This window comes from Lipotes vexillifer, unplaced genomic scaffold (genome assembly GCF_000442215.2).
Source record: "Lipotes vexillifer unplaced genomic scaffold, Lipotes_vexillifer_v1.1 scaffold77, whole genome shotgun sequence".
NCBI classification, from domain to species: Eukaryota; Metazoa; Chordata; class Mammalia; order Artiodactyla; family Lipotidae; genus Lipotes; species Lipotes vexillifer.
This window is the reverse complement of record NW_006792456.1, coordinates 1,000,363-1,006,483: the sequence shown is the minus strand read 5'-3', so window position 1 is coordinate 1,006,483 and position 6,121 is coordinate 1,000,363. Positions and strand designations below refer to the sequence as shown.

At 45.2% G+C, this 6,121-nt stretch overlaps 1 protein-coding gene across 1 annotated transcript in view; it reads left to right on the top strand.

Annotated features, from left to right (window-relative positions):
• Window positions 1–6,121, top strand: part of CCDC85A (coiled-coil domain containing 85A) — a 209,977-nt gene that overhangs the window by 2,739 nt on the left and 201,117 nt on the right. The gene's annotated exons all lie outside the window — the stretch shown is intronic.

Below are 6,121 nucleotides of genomic sequence, written 5' to 3'. Positions count from 1 at the left end.
GAGCGGTTACACCTCAAGTAGGAGTCTCCTTGTGGTCTAGATTCGTGACCTTGCATTAAAAGACTTTCCAGTCCACTTCCTTATCAAGTTCAGAAATGATGGGGGTTGGGTACTTTCTGATGCAGCCCCTTCTCCTCATTCCCATCATCCTGGGGCAGCCACATGGTGGCCCCTTCTAAGCCTCTGGCCACCTCTGAGGGACAAGCCTTCCTTCCCTTCCTCATATCGGCTCGGAGCTTCCCTAGACACCATAGGGATCCATAAGTGTGGTTGACTGAATAAGTGATAGTACATTTCATTTTATTTTTTTATTAACTTTTATTAGGGTATAGTTGCTTTACAATGTTGTGTTAGTTTCTACTGCACAGCCAAATGGATCAGCCATACGTGTACATATATCCCCTCCCTTTTAGATTTCCCTCCCATTTAGGACACCACAGTGCATTAAGTAGAGTTTCCTGTGCTATACAGTATGTTCCCAGCAGTTGTCTATTTTATACATAGTATCAATAGTGAGACTTAGAGAACAAATGTATGGATACCAGGGGTGAAAAGGAAAGGGGTGAGGTGGGAGAGGTGGGAGGAAATGGGAGATAACGATAGTACATTTTAAATTTATTTTCATTTAATTGGAAGGAAGGGATTTTCTTTCTTTTTTGCCTCTGTTGGTTTGGGGCTCTCAGCTGAAGACTGTAAATTTAGAGTAATTAAGGCCATAACACTTTTCTTTCTTATGCCTCTTTCTGTGAGCTGCCTTTAAAATTGCATCTAAATATTTTCAAGGCTTCTAGGTGGTACCGTGGCTGTGGACACTGGGGGATGGGAGCATCGTTCTTTTCCTCTGAGGGGCCTGTGACTCTGTCCAAGCACCGGCTGACTTGTTTGTGTTTAAACATTTAGGAGGTAGTGCAGGGTGGGAAAGAGAAAGGTTTTGGAGTCTGACAATTTGGGTAGCTTGGGCAAATAACTAACCTTTTTGAGCCTCCATTTTCTCATCTGCTAAATGGGGATATTATTTCCACATGAGGTGTGAAGATTAAATGATACATAGATGACGAAACCCCAATGAGGTTAAATAGCTTTCTTAAGGTCACACAGATATGAAATGTTCCAAATAAGCTGATTTTCTTTTCTTTTGGCTAGTTGACATTCTCTGGTTAGAATGTGTCATCCTAAAAGGGGCTGGAGAAAGGAGATTCCGGTTAGGGTGCTGCTTTTGAAAGGGATGGATTCCTGAGAGCCATGTTCATGCACTTCTGAGCATATACCGACACTCAGACTGCTCTGGCCTGGAATTTTCCGGGGGCGGGGGCGGGGGCGGGAATTGGGGGCAATTCAATCTCTATAGATTTTTTATCTGCAGCACATTAATTTTCTTCCTTGCTCCCCAACACACCAATTCCCCATCCTGCAATGATGGAAAAATAACAAATTAAAACAATTCTTTAACCACAGTTATAGTACTTGAGAATCTTATGTATGAAATTTGGGATGATATGAATTTCGGGTGATTATGGATTTAATCTTTTAAAAGCCCCCTTTAGACAGATGGGCAACATCTAGTAGCCTGCTGCAATGTTAAAAAAGACACTGTTTTGAAAAAGACGGCCCAAGTCTTAAAGTGATAGATTGAAAAAACTAGCTCACAAGGTTATTATCAAGCTGGTTGCTTAGCTGTTCATTAGCAGGCAGAGGAAATAGCTCAGAATTGGAGAGTAAATAATATTTGCAAGAATAATAACGGAAAAAAAGGAGCTGTGATAAAACTGAATGGGCCAAGACACGCCCCTTCTCCCCCAACTAGAGTTCTGAGAAGTACAGTTGACACTTGAAAACACAGGTTTGAACTGCACAGGTCCACTTTTACAGGGATATTTTCACTACTAAATACTGCAGTGCTGCTATCCGCTGGTGGTTGAATCCATGATCGTGGATCTGGTATACGGAGGTCCGACTATAAGTTACATGGCTTTTCAACTTGGCCAAGTGTCAGCACCACTAATCCCCAGTTTGCTCAGGGGTCAACTGTATATATTTCACTCCATTTGGGAAGGAGCCCATGGTGGCACAAGTCCTATTTACTTCCCAGTTCTGGAGAAAACAGGAATAGTTGTAGGATACTCAAAGGGGAATATTTTCACATGGAAATTCAGTTAGATGAAGGAGAACATGACGAACTTTCTATGAAATGGGAGGATTAAGCTAAATGTGGAAGAATTTTTGAAGCTGAGAATGATTTTTCTTTTAACATCTTTTTTTTTTTTTGCGGTACGTGGGCCTCTCACTGTCGTGGCCTCTCCCGTTGCGGAGCACAGGCTATGGACGCGCAGGCTCAGTGGCCACGGCTCACGGGCCCAGCCGCTCCGCGGCACGTGGGATCCTCCCCGACCAGGGCACGAACCCGTGTCCCCTGCATCGGCAGGCGGACTCTCAACCACTGCGCCACCAGGGAAGCCCTAACATCTTTATTGGAGTATAATTGCTTTACAATGGTGTGTTAGTTTCTGCATTATGACAAAGTGAATCAGCTCTACGTATACATATATCCCCATATCCCCTCTCTCTTGTGTCTCCCTCCCACCCTCCCTATCCCACCCCTCTAGGTGGTCACAAAGCACCAAGCTGATCTCCCTGTGCTATGCAGCTGCTTCCCACTAGCTATCTGTTTTACATTGGTAGTGCATATATCCCCGTGTCCTCAAGTCCATTCTCTACATCTGCATCTTTATTCCTGTCCTACCCTTAGTTTCTTCAGAACATTTTTTTAAAAATTCCATATATATGTGTTAGCATACGGTATTTGTTTTTCTCTTTCTGACTTACTTCACTCTGTATGATGGATTCTAGGTCCATCCACCTCACTACAAATAACAATTTCATTTCTTTTTATGGCTGAGTAATGTTCCATTGTATATATGTGCCACATCTTCTTTATCCATTCATCTGTCAATGGACACTTAGGTTGCTTCCATGTCCTGGCTATTGTGCTGCAGTGAACATTGTGGTACATGACTCTTTTTGAATTATGGTTTTCTCAAGGTATATGCCCAGTAGTGGGATTTCTGGGTTATATGGTAGGACTATTTTTAGTTTTTTAAGGAACCTCCATACTGTTCTCCATAGTGGCTGTATCAATTTACATTCCCACCAGCAGTGCAAGAGGGTTCCCTTTTCTCCACACCCTCTCCAGCATTTATTGGTGTAGATTTTTTGATGATGGCCGTTCGGACCCGTGTGAGGTGATACCACATTGTAGTTTTGATTTGCATTTCTCTAATGATTAGTGATGTTGAGTATCCTTTTGTGTGTTGGCAGTCTGTATATCTTCTTTGGAGAAATGTCTGTTTAGGTCTTCTGCCCATTTTTGGATTGGGTTGTTTGTTTTTTTGATATTGAGCTGCATGAGCTGTGAAGCTGAGAATGAGTAATTTTGTTTAGCATTATTTTCTCGGAATATCCACAGCTTCTGATTTCCCATAAAGCACCAGTGTCAAGGAATAATTTATTCTCTTATTACTACAGACTCCAACACAGCAGGGCTGGCTGAAAACAATAATAAGAAATCTTTTCTCAGTAGCTAGAGCTGTATCCTGTTTTGGCCATAGGCCTAGGGCTTTAAAGGGCTGGTCAGTCCATAAACACATATTAAGCATTCATTGTATGCAACACACCAAGTCAAGTGTGTCAGATATGCAAAGAAAGACATTGGAATGGACTCTGCCCTCCAGAAGCTAAGGCATCTACATTAGAAAAGAAAGAAAGAAAGAAAGAAGATGCCCCATGAGTGCTCTAAGGAGTGTGTCTTACAGGCATTGAGCAGTGAATGGGATAGTTACTTTAGTCATTCATTCAAGCCTGGCGCTGCTGCACACCAGATGCTGTTCTAGGGCTGGTGGAGTCTTATCAGAGCAATCTGTCCTCTTAGGTAAGTCCATAGAAGGCAGAAGATAGTATTTTCTAGTTGGAAAGTTAGACCTAATCAGGGTTCATAATTAGATGGTTCACAATTAGAGGGAGCTAAAGGTAGAAAGGCAGGAAGAAAGCCTTGTAGGCCTGGCCCAAGGGTTTATTCATTTTCCTTGGCAAAGGGGAGGCAATGGGGGTTTAGGGGCAGGAGAGACACTATGTGCAGGGAGAGCTTTTGAAGATCCGTCTGGCCAGAGAGAGCTTGGATTGGAGTGAGCAAGGGAAGTTAGGGGCTGGCGTAGACCAAGGCAGGGAGGCCCGCTGGAGGCTTTTGGAAACAGCCGGGCCTGAGGTCAGAGAGTGGCACCGAGAAGCAAAAGGACTAGATGGGCATTAGACACAAGGATTGGTGATGCTAAGAGTTAGCATTGAGTTGAAAACTAAGCTGCACAGAGCCTCTTTCTCCTCAGGCCTTGAGAATCACTCCCACATTAGGCCTCATGACTGCCAGGAGATGCCAGGCATGGTTGGCAGCTGTTTTATGGTTTATTTCCTAGTCAATGTCAGGGGGAAGTGTTGGAATCAACCTGAGTTTGGGAGAATCAAGTCCCCTCTCTGAGTACCTCTGGGTCTGGATTGGATGACAGTCACAAGACCAGAGATTTTCAGGCTTTGTGGAGTAGGGGAAATCTTAGGTAGCTGTCACCTTTTCACCCCCCACCAAACTATGGTGCTTCAAGAAACAGCTACCCCCTTTACTATATGTGTGAATGGAGACCATGTGGGGATTTCACAGTTAATTCTGAATTCCTTGGTTTCAGGTGTCTACAGTAGGGGTGCTGCGTTCTGGATGCACAGAGGTGAACAGAAGAGACGGGTCTCCATTCTCATGACTCTGGTCTAGTGAGGATGGAGACTTGACTGGCAGTCAGACTCAACCATATGTGATTAGAAGTTGTAATGCAACAGAGGGGAAGTTGAAGGGCTCCTCGCAGAGCATAGAAGGGGACGTCCTTTAGATTAGTGGTCAGGGATGGCTTCTATGGGGAAGTGCCATAAAGTGAGAAACAGAGATTGTGTAGAGGCTGGGGGGAGCTTTCCGAGTGAAAGAGGGGGGCCCTGAGACCAGGCCAGCATGGTTGGGGCTCTGTGCATGATGGGGAGGGATGGTCTCACCTTGTCCACTGCCACCATGGGTAGCAGCCACCATCATCTCCCTCTACCTGGACTAACCTTGTAGCCTCCTACCTGGTCTTCCAGCTTCCACCTTATCTTGTGTCTCTCTCTTCCAGTCACCCGCCTCCTTCCATCCCCCAGCCGTCTATTTTCTGCACAGAATGATGGTGGGGAATGAATCACGTCATGTCAGTCCTCTATCCTCAGCTTGCCAACAATCCAAAGTCTTCCTGTGGCTGGCAAGGCCTTCATGTGGCTGATGAGGCCCACATTATCTACCGAGCCCTGGTGCCCACCCACTTGCACCTCACCTCCCAGACCTCCTTCCCAGCTCTGCCCCCCCTTGCTCACTCCGCTTTAGGCCCACTGGCCTTGCTGCAACTTGAGCCACATTTGTCTTGGGGCTTTTACACTTGCCCTTCTCTCTGCCTGGGATCACCTTCCAGCAAATGTTTGCGCCTTTATTTCACCCAGGTCTTTGCTCAAATGTTTTCTTTCTCTGCAGAGGTGCCTTCTCTTAAAAGATAGTATTTTTTAGCCTGCTTTAGTCTTTTTCCCAGCACTTTTCACTCTATGACATTATGTTCTATACTTGCTTTTTTGCTAGTCTTCCCCACCAGAATGAAAGCCATAGGATGGCAAGGGCTTTGCTGCGTCCACTGATCTGTCCCTAGCACCTGGACAGGTACCTGGCACATAATAGATGCTTACTAAATATTCGTGAATGAATCACCGTTCATGCTAGAGAAGTAGGCCAGTTAAGAGGATTGGGGGCCTTTTGAGACTTAAAGGATTTTGCACTTTATCCTAAGGGCAGTGAGACCCTTTTAAGGGTTTGAAGCATGGGAGTGACAAGGTAAATTTTGGAGGTAGAGTTCAGGAGACGTGTTTGGCTCAGAACTGGGAGGTGAGTGAGAAGTAGGTGCCAGGCATAACCGCAGGTTCTTATAAAGGGCGGCAGGATGGGTGGAGGTGGCATTTGCTGAGAGGTGCAATTTGGGGGGAGGGGGGGAGTTTGAATATCACACAAGAACCGGAG